Source organism: Poecile atricapillus, chromosome 21, assembly GCF_030490865.1.
Source record: "Poecile atricapillus isolate bPoeAtr1 chromosome 21, bPoeAtr1.hap1, whole genome shotgun sequence".
NCBI lineage: Eukaryota > Metazoa > Chordata > Aves > Passeriformes > Paridae > Poecile > Poecile atricapillus.
The window spans coordinates 3,769,345-3,782,380 of NC_081269.1; the positions used below are offsets into that span (position 1 = coordinate 3,769,345).

The 13,036-nt window shown below is 39.3% G+C and overlaps 1 protein-coding gene across 1 annotated transcript in view; it reads right to left on the reverse strand.

The window, feature by feature from the left end:
• Positions 1-13,036, reverse strand: part of PPM1E (protein phosphatase, Mg2+/Mn2+ dependent 1E) — a 59,358-nt gene that overhangs the window by 26,717 nt on the left and 19,605 nt on the right. The window lies entirely within an intron of this gene.

Here is a 13,036-nt window from a genome sequence, read left to right on the forward strand (position 1 = left end):
AAAAAAACGCCAAAACCACAAGCCCACATTCAGATTTGAAAAGAAATGTGTAAGATAAATGCATGAAGGCTGCAATAACAAACAGCAGATGGCTGAGGAGTGACTGCATGCCCCAGTTCACTTCTGGGCCCCTGGTCCCGTTCTGACACCGGTGACGCCAGCAGAGCCCCCAGTGAATTCCAGCCCCAGGATCACAGATTATCCCACGTGTGCTGGAGAGGAGAGGCCTTGCACAGCCTGGGGTTACTCACCAAAAGCCTCCTCAAGCTGCAGCCATTCCACACATCCTGTAATTCCTACAGGATTCAAGGATAATGTCTGTTTTCTGATATACTGTTCTCCATCTAAATTACTTCAGCTGCAATAAAGATTTTTTTTTAAAATGCATATCAGAGAGCAGTGAGAAGGATCAAAAGTTTAGAAAATGTTGCCTATGAATAAATGATGATTGAGGAAACACCAGAACTCACACATGGAGCAATGAGGCCAAGGAAGACTTGGGATTGTTTCCTGTGCTAATGAGGGAGGGATAAACATGACTGAAAAATTAAGAGGAGGGATTCAGACTGGGCAGTAGGAAAACTTTCCATGTGTAGCTCCCATCCCCAAGAACTGGAATTGCCTTGCAGAAGGAGGCTGTGGGATCTCCAGTGCCAGGATTTGAGGTGAGGTCAGAGAAGGAGCTCCCAGGATGGGGTTTAGATTTAGTGAGTTCTACCTTGAGTAGAAACATGGACTCAATGACCTCCTGAGCTGCTTTGCAGCCCTATTTTCTGTGGTTTTTCTATTCTATTAAAAACATGCGAAATTTCCCTTAGCTCTTTTCCTTAAAGGAAGGAGGGTAATTCAAGAGCCACGGGATCTCCAGAGCATAGTCCTTAATTAATTAACCTGATAACGTAACCTGCAGTCACATTGTGCAGTGTGGTGTGTGTGCCCCCTCCAGCTCCTGCCCTACATTCCCGTGTCTCCTGCCTCTGGAATGTGGAGCTGGATCACAAAGAGACTGGTGTGGCCTAACTCTCTGGGAAATCAATGGGAATTGAGGTGACTAATTAGGAATTGTAATCAGGCCCTTAATCCAAGGCAACAGAAAGACATGCCTTTGGAATCCGATTAGCTGCTTAATAATTCAAAACAGGCACCCAATAATGTATTGAGTGCCTGGGAAAAGGCATCTTGCTCTGAGGTCCAGTCTCACATTTCCATTGAACTCCCAAGGAAAGAGAAGCCAACCCTCAGCCAAAGCAAAATCCACAAGGCATCTACATTGGATGTGATGTTTTGGGGTTCTCAGTCAGGGCTGCTCATTTATGGCTGTCAAATTCTGCAGGAATGAAGAACCAGCTCTTCTACCTCTGTTTGTAAGGAATGATTTCAATTCTTCTAAGGTTCCTCTGCCCTATTAAAAAGATAAATTAAATTATTTTTTAAGGGTAGCATCTCCCTCACAGGCAGATCTTTAGGTGCATTACTGACAACACCCTTTGCTGATCTCCTGTTTTATCCCAGCTGCTGAGAATCAGAACAGAGAGACTTAATTACTGCACCTTTCAATAAGGGTTTAATTTTATTTTTGTTCTTTCTGCTGCAAATGCCCATGAATCAGAGGGTCACTTTCAGCACAGAATTCAATTTAATTATACTCAAAGGCATTTTTATCATTAAACAGGTCAGCTTATTAAAAAATATCTTGATTATGAATAATGGAAAGCCTGGCAGGCAATCCAGGAGAGTTTCACTCTGAAAGCTCCCACATCCATTTATTTAGATTTGTTTACTAAGCACTGGACAAGGTCTCACTGAATGAACATGACAGCATTAACTGAAACTGCATTCAATATTTAATTGGAAGTTGATTTTAATGTTTATTTATCAATTTATTTTTTTAAATGTGAATATTTACCAGTATTTGTAAACTGGACTATTAATTTTTTATAAAGGCAGGGGATGAGAAAAGCAACTGAGAATATGACACTGAACTGGGTCTGGCAAAATCCTTCCCAAGGTGCTGAATGATTCCACAGGATCAGGCCCATCCCTCAGCTAGGATTGGATCCTTGCTCAGGTAGGACACTGTTTTAATTACATACCAGGGAGGATGTCTCTGATGGACTATCCTCAGGTGAACCAGATCTAAATAGAAAAATCCATGCTGTTCATGAAAGCCTTGATGTGCAACGTAGAAGAGAGTAAACATTCTGGAGAAAAACCATTCTGGATAGGAGGGAACAGAAGAAAAGCAAAGCTATTTTCATGCTTGGGTCTTTTCAAGGCAAGCATTTACATATTTTTTCTCTATTTCATATGCAACTCCGTGTAACGTGATTTCTATGCTATTTATAAAGTCAAGTAACTGGTTTATATATCTCCTTCCTTCATGCTCCCCACTTCCATTAACCCTTTGTTTTCTAATAGTGCAACAGGCCCAGAATTCATTTATTCATTTAACTGTATGGTCAATACTAATTTGAAAAGTGGTTGCTATTTTTAACCCCTTGTTGTATGTATAAAAAAGAATTAATTCCATTATTTTAAGTTAAAGGCTTCAAAAGGTAATGACACAAGGATGCAATGCAAGAAGTAAATTCAAGTTTTTACTGATTTCCAAAAGGTTTTTACCTTCATCTTTTTGTCCTCATGACACAGAAAGGGATTCAAACTGCAGAGATAAAAAGCTATTACCTGAAAGGAGCCTGATTGCAAAGCCAGCTCCTCTCTGAACTTGGAGCCCTTGCAACACTTTCCTAATTCAGTCAGGATTACTTTATGACCCTGAGCATAGATAACCACAAACACACAGATATCTCAAATGGAAGGACTAGAAGCAGTTTCTGTTCTTGGAAGAAAGTTGTATTTTGCTGCTTCATGGAGGTATCCATACACAAGAGCAGCAGCTCCCACAATCCACAAAGACAACGTGGCATCACCACAATCCTGGATTCTCATTTTTCATTTTCAGCTTCCTTTTCTACATAAAATCAAACAATCCCACAGCTACAGCAGCACAGAACTGTCAGAAAACCAGGACCACGTGGATTTTATTTGCCATAAATTGTAGCTTATGGCAGACAGAGGTTCCTGGGTGTTTGGTGTTATCAGGTGAACAGAGGTATTATCTTCCTCTAAATACAGAAGTTTGTTAAAACAAGGATTTATCTGGTTCTTCTCACATCAGTTCCTTTCCCTCCCATGGCCTCATCTCTTTCCTCTCCCAGCTTTGTAACATCCCCTCAGCTGAGATTGTTCCTCTCCTGTCCAGACTGGAAAAAGCAGCAGATTTCCTGGTAATGGATTCATCTGCTGCTCTCTGATGATCTATTTTTGCTCAGATGATTCAATTTAATGTTCCTGCAGTGTACAAGGCTGACCTAAGCTCTCTCAGGTGATGACCTAAGGAGTAACATTACTTTTATTAGTCATAAAAAATTTCCAAGTTTCTTATGGAAACAAATCCAAATGAAAAAAAGAAACAAACAGTGAAAATACACAAACTTACTGCTGCAGCATGACATTAAAATGTGCTTAATGGTCTCCAGTTAGGTCTCATACTGCTTACATTCATTTTCCAGGTATTAGACAGTTGACCATGGTTCATTTGGACACAAGGGCAAAGATATTTCAAGTGGCACAGTGCTTGGATATTTAATTGGAATTCTCTGTTAAGAATTTGCCATATTTTTTGTTACCATTCTTACAAACTCCTGAGGTAGCTCTGTAAACAAGGTCACCACAAAAAAAAATTGGGCTGTGTATGAAGAGAAAAGAGCAGTGCTTGGTTCTTGTGCTGCCTCCTCACCCTCTTTACTTCTCCACGTGGCCCTTGCAGCCCTTCTGCAGCTCTGGCCATGAGTTTGGCAGGTGGCAGTGACAAGAATCCCAATGATGTCATCTCTGTCACTCAGCACCTCCGAGGACACCATCCCTGTCACCTCCCCACCAGCCAGGAGCACACCCAGTGCAACAGCATTTTCCAAATTCTGGACAAGGTAAAGGAGCAGCAAAGGCAAAGCAGGAGCAAGGGATGGTGGTGATGGAAAGCCCCAGTTCTCTCAAAAAATCCAGGAATACACGGATATGTGTTGGAAGTTTTGGGATCTGGGTTGTCTTTTCTTCCATTCCACTGGAATTTCACTTTGGTGGCTTCTGAGCCCTGCAGAAAATGCTCCTGTCCCAAAGAATTTACAATTTCAATATTGAAATTGTCAGTCAAAAGGAGAGGAAAGAAGGACAAGAGAAGTGAAGCATCAAAGGCATGAAAAGAATAATGATTTTCCATCCAGGTCAGTTCCACTGCTTGGGAGGGAGATTTCTATTCAAATATTGTTTAGATTATTATGATGAAATTAGGACAGGTAACAAGGACAACTTCCAAACACAGAGGTCTGAACCACAACCAAATTGTGCTACAAATAAGCAGCACTCAGAATAATAAGTCTTGCTGCCACATATGTCAATCCCTAAACTTAGGGAAAGGAGCACCCAGAATATAAATTGGACTCAAGGCAAAAGCAGCTGCAAAGCAAAGAACAAGCTGATTTGACACTTGCTTAAAAAAGTCCATTAATCAGAGGAGAAATATTTATGCTTTCAAGTCAGAATACCAGACTTGAAAAACCAAATATCTGCATAAATTCCTCATTGTATTTCCAGACTTTCAGCCACAACACAACTATTTCTGTGAAAAATGTGATTATACAATTTTGTGTGTGTGTTGACAATTAGTGAGAGTAGAATTAAGAGATGTCCCCACATCAAGAGATCTAAAAAATGCCACACAGGTAAAATGAAGAATATTTCAAGCTGACACTGGACCACTGATTAAAACCAGATCATGTTTCATATTATTCAAAAGCAGTGGATATAACCTGCAAGTTGGAATTCATTTTATACTTCATAATTTCTTCCTATTGAATCTGAGTGGTTCTTTAAAAAGCAAATTATTTGTGATGGGTATTTTTAATGGGAATTTTGAAAAAAATAGCCAATATCTAATCTTAAAGTTCTCCTGAATTTCTGTTGCTATAACAACGCATGAAAACCTTTTTCCTGTTGAGGACATCTGTAGCTATTTTTACAGGCAACAGCTGGATTTGTCTGTCTGAATTTCACTTAGAAGAAAAAGTGTTTTATTTGCTGCCTTTGAACAAGCTTTTAACATAATGACAAATGTCAGAGCCCAGCAGGCTCAGTAGCTGAATAATCTGGTATAAAACATGTATTACATGGCAAAACTGTAAATTAAACAACAATTTGATTAAAAGTAGTGAGAGTCTCACAGTCCCCCCATGCACAGACAGCCTCCTCCCACATTTAGCACTGGAACAGCAAGGGTACAACAAGTCCTTGGAAATATGAGATCTTTGATCACAGGAGATGCCACCTTTGGACTTTTAATTTGTCTAAAATTTACCAATACAGAAGAGCAAGAGTCTGACTTGCAATTTCCTGTAGAACAAGGTGTGTCAGGCACTTGGGAACATGCAGCATTCTGAGATGCCCAAATCCACTGAAAATGTGACAGCCAACCTTTCTCATCCTTCCCTAGGAAACTTTCTCATACAACAAAGACAACAAATCAAGTCAGTGATGAACATAGAGATTTTTTCATAATTAACTGAGGTGTCTCAGCACCTTGCAGGATTAGGCTTTGTGTCATCTCACCCCCAGATTATTGATATCTGTAAGACTGGAATGAGAAATTTGGAGCTCAGATAACCAGGGAACACCCAAATTGGCATTGAGAGAAGGCCATTTTAGTTTAAAACTCCACTCTATGTTGTGCAGGATGTATTTATTATTATTATTATTATTATAATTGCACATAATTTAGAATATAGTATCATTAGCACGAACCCCTGGAGTGGATTGTTTGAGGATTAGGGAAGAATGAGCAATATCCTGATGCTGATTACAAAGCTCTGCTCCCATGTGTGGGGAGAACCTGCTGGAAGCTGCATCCCTGCACCCCCAGGCACAGCTCCAGTGGTGCAGAGCCTTTCAGAGTACAAGGAGTCACAAAAGGCTACGTGGATTCCTGAAAAATTCCCTCCTGCTGTTTCCAAAAAGACCTGTTAGTGATGAACTGAAATCACAAACAGAAATAGCACCAAGACTCCGCTGGGATATTGGAAATACACAATATGTGCATTATACCAAGGCAGGAACTGCACCTATGCCTGGGGCAGAGGATTTGGAGAATATTTGCTTTATTTTTCAAACAAAAGAGAGGAGGGCATGACATTTTGTGAGCAGGGTCCTGTATCTTTTTTTCTTTCTGATTTTAGCTGTAAATACATAATTACTGTAAATGCATTCAACACCTACACGACTTCTAAACCAGCCCAGAACTGTTCCTATTGCATGTGCTGATCAATAATTACCAATTTCATGCAGAGACAGGTAAATTGCCAGTGACTCACCCCAGGACACTTCATGTTCAGACAGACGCCTACAGTTTAAAGGCAACAGTTTGCAACACAAAAGGCAAAACCAGTCTGAAAATTTTTCTTAATAATTTGCTTCCAGCTGTTTGCTCACCACGTTAAGATGTGTACAAGTTCCTACTGCAAAAGTCCTGAGTATGACTTGGATGTTGAGGAGATTTACAGCCCAGTGGCAGACAATAGTTTTGTTGACACTTTCTAAACTGAATTTATTGAGAGCTTCCTGAAGAGAAGAGAAGTATTCAATTACCCAGCAAATATCAAAGAACATGCTTGATGCTGCTGTTCTTCCCTTGGACAGGAATTCCAGGCTTTGAAGTGTGACCTTTTGTTCAGGCCTACTGGAGTCTGTGTTTAAATTGTGTGCTGGAGAATTGGACACAGTGCTGAGCTTAGGAGTGATTTCCATGCTGGTTTATCCACAATGCAGGAAGCAGCACAGAAAGTAGAGACTAAAAGGCCCAAGGCAGTAGTTTTTCAACAATTCTCTAAAAGAACAAACCAAACCCCCCCCAAAAAAAAGATTAAGAGCAGGGATATGAAACAATTGAAATTCAATATCTGAACTCTGGCAGGCTGAGGAGCACCTGGATGCTTTGCTGTTGTTAGTAAGGGAATAAAGAAAATAACACAGAGAATAAAACAGCCTTGGAATGCAGCTAGGACAAAGCAGAGAAATTCTGTCCCATGATTCATGATCCATGTGAATGCTCATCTGAAATTGCAATCATTAATTGATTACTCTGTTGATCTTCAAGGTAAGAGGCCAACAGACCCAGCAAAGTGAGGGATGTGACAGGATGGGCACGGGAGTGGAAAGCAACTTATTTGTTAGGATATGGCAAAAAACAAGTAGTTCAAGCAACTTAAAGAATTGGAGAATGACCTTGTGTTAATCAGGTTAGCATGCCCAAGGGAGTGGGAGGGAAATCTCTTTACTTAATAAGATCAGTCTTGATTTTAGAGATAATAGGGACATAATTACAAATTGGTGAGGATGATGTGACCTCCAACCCATGTTTTAAATCCTCACCTCGAGATACTTAATGAACCTAGTGAAAGTGGAAAATAAAATGGAGTAAGGAATGATGATCAGAGCCAATGACTGCTGGAAAAGTCTTCGATAACAATCACACTGAATTTTGAGGAACCAAAAGAAACATTTTAACACCACGTGAAAGAAGATCTATATGCAGCAAAACCTTTTAACACATCTTGTAAAGTAAATTACATCAATACACTCACACTTTAACAGTGTGGTTTACAGCTTTACCACACAAAATGAGAGCAAAACAGAGAGAAAATGAACTGGTCTTTCTTTGAAGCAACCTCCACACCCATCTTCTTGCATAACCTTCCAAAAAATGTGGCCTTTTCTGTCTACTATTTATATTTACTGTGGCTGTTACGATGGATTTTGGAATAAACTCTCAGTAATCAATCTTTAGAAACACAACAGGACTTGGGTTTTGCACCAAGGGATAGAAACATCTGTAACCCTGCAGGTGCTGCCATCTGCTCAGGTATTAGAATTTGTACCCACAAATACAGAACTCTTTCAGGCACTATAAATACCTTTGGTTTCATATTTTGGTCATTTTATGAATGTTTTAAAAATCCAAACTTTATGCACAAGCATTAGAAAAAAATATATATGCTAGAAAAGGAAGAGAGAAGTTTAGAATGGATATTGGGAAGGAATTCTTTGAACTGCAGAAAGGATTTCTGCCAACACTGACTGACCTTGAATTAGGCCTCAGCACTTTAGAAAACACTTGAATTTACCTCATTTCCAGACCATCAGCATTCAAAACATGAGTGACACAGATCCCCCATGTGCTGAAATTCTGAAAACTTACCTTTAAACAACAGGATCAAAGTAACACCAAAGCATTACTAAATCTCTTTACTACCATTTTTCCTGATGAATTATTTAATATCAAACCAAAGGAAAAAAAATTCTAACCTAGTGACTTCAAGATGACATTGCTCTCTGTTCCCAGTTACTGTGTGATCCTCAAGCTGAAATCAAAAGTTGCTCCATAAATTTAATGCTATTTAAGAAATCTAGGGTTTAAAGAAATGTAAAGCAGAAATAACAATAGAGGATAGCTTGAGGGGGAAAAAGAAATCAGTGGAAAACCATGAAATTTCTCAGTGTTCCATCCTTCATGTCACAAATAATCTCTCTGGAGATATAAACACACAGGCAAAATTCAATTAATGCTTTCAAAGTGACAAGAGTGGTTAAAAATAATAAAATTAAGCCTTTTTAATCAGAAGGCATTGCCAAAAGGTGCATCCAATGATTCTAAGGCCTGGGAAGGATCCCACTTAATGAGCCCAGAGTGTTCCTAAACCTCCTGGGTCTGTCCCAAGCCACCCCCTCCTGACAGAGCTCCCAGAGGTGCTGGAAGCTCTTCCCAAATCTCCTGGCTGGAGATTGGGTTGCTATGATATATTTCTATGGAATAATAAGGAAAAGAAATTATGGAAAATATGAAGATTGCAGGCATGTTCCCTGGAAAAAAAACTATTTCATCACAGGAAGCAATCCTGACCTATGAATTCCTCACCAAAAGAAGTTCTTCCCACTGTTGGTTCCAATTTATGCTCCTTTTGAGATGAATCCAAAAAAAAAACCAAAAAACAAAAGAGAAAAGAGGGGAAACAAAACCAGAATTTTGTTGAAAAAATACTAAGGCACTATAGAAAGAGTTTTTGTGTTGTTATGGAAACCCAGAAAGCAAGGGCTAGGAAAAAGAAAAGTGAATAAAGAAGCAATTTCAACTGCAAATATAAACACGTCCTTGCTTCCCGGAAAAAGTCCTTCCAAAGGATTTTGTTGATGCTGTGCATCCAAGCAACTGAAAACTACAAATTCTACCCCAGAGAAACACAGATAAAAATTTGAAATCCCCTGTAACAAAATAATAAACAGGACAAGGGATAAAAAACCAGATGGAGTTATCAAAGTGTTGTTTTCACACCCACGAAGAAACAGTTTGCTGAAAATGCAGAAAACTTCAGACATTCTGTTTTAAGTAATCAGTAGAGTGGTGGGAAAGGACAGGATTCTGTATTTATCTGGAGAAAAATAGTTCTCTGCTCCTCTCCCACATTTGTGTTTGCATTTCATACATTTTGAGCAGGTAGCCAAAGAAATAATTCTGTTCCCTGAACATAAATTACTTAGCAAAAACTGGTTGTTTTATAGAAATATGCAGAATAAAATGCAAAATGCAAAAATGTTCATTATATGTTAGTCTATAGTGCTTTGCACATGAAAAGTTAATTTAAATATATTTTCTGACACATTCCTAAGTTGCATCCAAAAATAATGGTAATTAAGTGCACAGATATAACCAAGCTTTGGCTTTGAAATTCTCATTCTGTCATTAGGTAATTCTTAATGAAATGGAACAAATCAGTCCTGCTAATGGCATAATGCTCTTATGTACCTGGATAATCTGCACTGCTCAGGTATCCTGCAACTTGTCAGCTCAGGATCAGGATGGATCTTTTAGGGAAGAGTGGCCCTTTCCCTACAGAAAGACAGAGGTGCAAGCACTGAAAACACTTTTCCACTGCTTGAGAAAGAAAAAAAAAATTGATTTTTTTTAAACTTGTAGCAATGGTCACCTGCTTATGTAAATCAACAGCAAGACAAGAGAGAGTTTGTCATTGATTCTAAATATTCAAGGGGTAGATTGTCAGTGAATCCTCAGTGGTTTTGGCACCAAACATCCTGCCTGCACCTACTGAACAATTACTGCTGCTGATGGAATAATGGGCAGGAAATCAACTGCACACATCCAATAAGCACTTCTGTAAATAAGCTAATCTTTAAAAGCAGTTTCTCTTCCTCACCAAAACAAAACACCAAATATAAAAAATAAAAAATCCCCCAAGGGCAGCAGACCACAGAGTTCACATTATGGACCCAGTGAGTTCTAAATTCATTCTGGAAAGAAAACCATTTTTACTGCAGCCATCCATCACTCACCCAGCTCAGGAGCTTTTTACTCCCTGCAGGGAAAAGTCTCTTCATCCTCACTTCTGTCATTTTAAACCACAGAAGGGAACAAATCACACACCTCAGACTGGGGTTTTATTCTTTCTTACACCAAATTTTTAAGTTATTTTGTGGCTGGGAGCTCTGAACTGTGCTGGCAGTAATGGTTTCAGTTAAGGAAGATCACTGAACTCCTCATGCACATACATTTGTACATAAATAAATAAAAATCAAGCAATATTGATAGAGATGTTATCACTGTAGTTTTAGAAAAAGACTGAACTGCACTAAATTACTGGAATTAGCTTTGGTTTGTTTATTCCATGCTCTTGCAAACACCTTTGCCTCCAAATTCCTGTCAAACTCTTTAATATTCTTTTAGTAAAACTCCAAAATAGAAATATGGATCTTAGCAGGAGAAATAAAACAGTAAAGGAAAAATAATGTGATTTTTCAAACTGAAACATTTTACCTCATGTTGTGAGGATACTCACAGAAATGCCAATATTCTTCAGCAACACACACAAAACCAAGGCTTTATCTATTTAAGAACACGAAAGTGTCTCAACAAAATACTGTAACCTCTCTACTTGAGCCACTGCATCTCCAGGAACACAGTTTCAAATTCAAATGTGCAATGTTCAAATGTCCATTGAACATCCTGGTGGGCACCTTCACCACCAGTTCTGAGCCAGGCCAGAAAAACTGCAACAAAGAACCTGGGGAAGTGGTCCCAGAAAATGTCTTTTCCTTTGGGTCAAGTGGGAGCAGGACTTGAGAAGCCCCAGGATGATTTCCCTGGTGCCATCCTTTCTCTCCTTTGGGGTACAGAACTAGTTACAATCTCTGCCATAAAAGATACAATGTACTGATTTATCCCTAATTAAGGATGGAGTGGAGAAAAAACATTTGATTGTTATTTACCTTTCGACATCTGTCAGCCTCTTTCAAATACAGTGATTTGAAAGGGGAGAAGAAACCTCACTAATTGCTCTCAGAGCTGTGTGAAGAGTTCAGGCTTTCTGTTTTTGGGTTTTTGTAGGGAAGAGCTATGTTTCAGATGTAGTGTGTGTTGCTATGGTAATTATTATTTTACTGAATGGTATACATTCAGAACTGATTTCATATTGTCAGACAGCAATTAAACAGATTAGGCTGTGTATACTCACAGTTCTGAAATATTTCCAATTTGTTTTAAATTTTAGGGCATGTGAAAAGCACTGGTCTAGGAAGTGAAATATCAATTGGAAGGGCAGCTCCAGCTGCACAGGTTTCTTCATCCCTCCTCCTCTACTCACAAGCCAGGGTATTTAGGAGTAGAGACACTGCAGGACATTTTGAAGCCTCAATTCCCACTCTGTCTCTCTGGCTCCTCATCTCCTGCTGCAGACTGGAAATCTCTTTCCAGATGGCTGAAGCAGCACCTCCAGTAACTATCCAAAATTGAACATACTGCCTTCCATCTCCTGTTATTACCCTGCTCTTCAGAGGAAGTTTTCACTTGCTGGTCACTGAAAAAAACCTCAAGGAAAAGAAATTATTTTCCTCCTCCTGGTGTCCCTTTGCTACCATCCAACCTCTGAAGGCAGGTTGGCATCACTGCACCCAGTTTGGCCCCCAGGACACCTGGACAACAGAACCAAAGCATGAAGTGCTCACTTTGCACCACAAACCCTTTGATTTCATGTCCTTTAGGCTGACAATAATTTCCAGATTTATCCAGCCCCCTCAGGTTATAGAAACACAAAAGAAGTCAAGGAAGAAAAACAGGAAACAACATCATTTAATTTTCCTGAGAGATTCCAAGTATCTCAGAGCAACTAGAGAGACAATATTCCCCCAGGATAAAAATGATGCTAAAATTGGTGTAACCAAGCCCAAAAAACCTTTAGGAATTTTATTTGCTGTGTCTTAGCTTGGCATAAGAAGAAATTATAGCAGCCAGGATAGGAAGTTAAGAAAACTCAGGCTTATGCTCAGCTTTAATGCAGGTTTTCTTTGGTAAACCAATCAATTCCAGAATCCCATTTTTCCCCATGCTAGGAAATAACTCAAGGCAAAATTTAATCCATGTGAGTAGGGATAGTCATGGAGATGAATGATGAGTTTGAAAACTCTTGGATGAAAAACACTTGAAAAATGTCCAGAATTGTCAGGAAGGAAAGTAGCTGTACAGCTTCTGAGCAAAGGATAATAATCTTCAAAAAAAAGAGCAAATTCTCAGTTGTGTCAGCCCATGGATGGATATGTGCAATAATACAGGTAAAAATAGGGTGTAGCTTTAAGCTTTATGGGGAAGACACCCAACAGGCACAGAACAGCAAGAGAAATGATAAGATTATCTAATTATCCATATATTTTCCTGGTCATTTTCTCTCTCAAGTAAATTATTTTCATAGGTTGACATATTCCAGTTTGTGGGAGCAGGTCAGCCAGGAGATCAGGAATGAGTCAGCAGTGGAAGGCTGATGGAAACATTAATCTTGAGGAAAGCTAAAGCATGAGAGGAAAACAGAATCATCCAAGATCAGAGAGGATAAATTGGGCATGGAGGGTCTGCAAGGTGAACAGACTG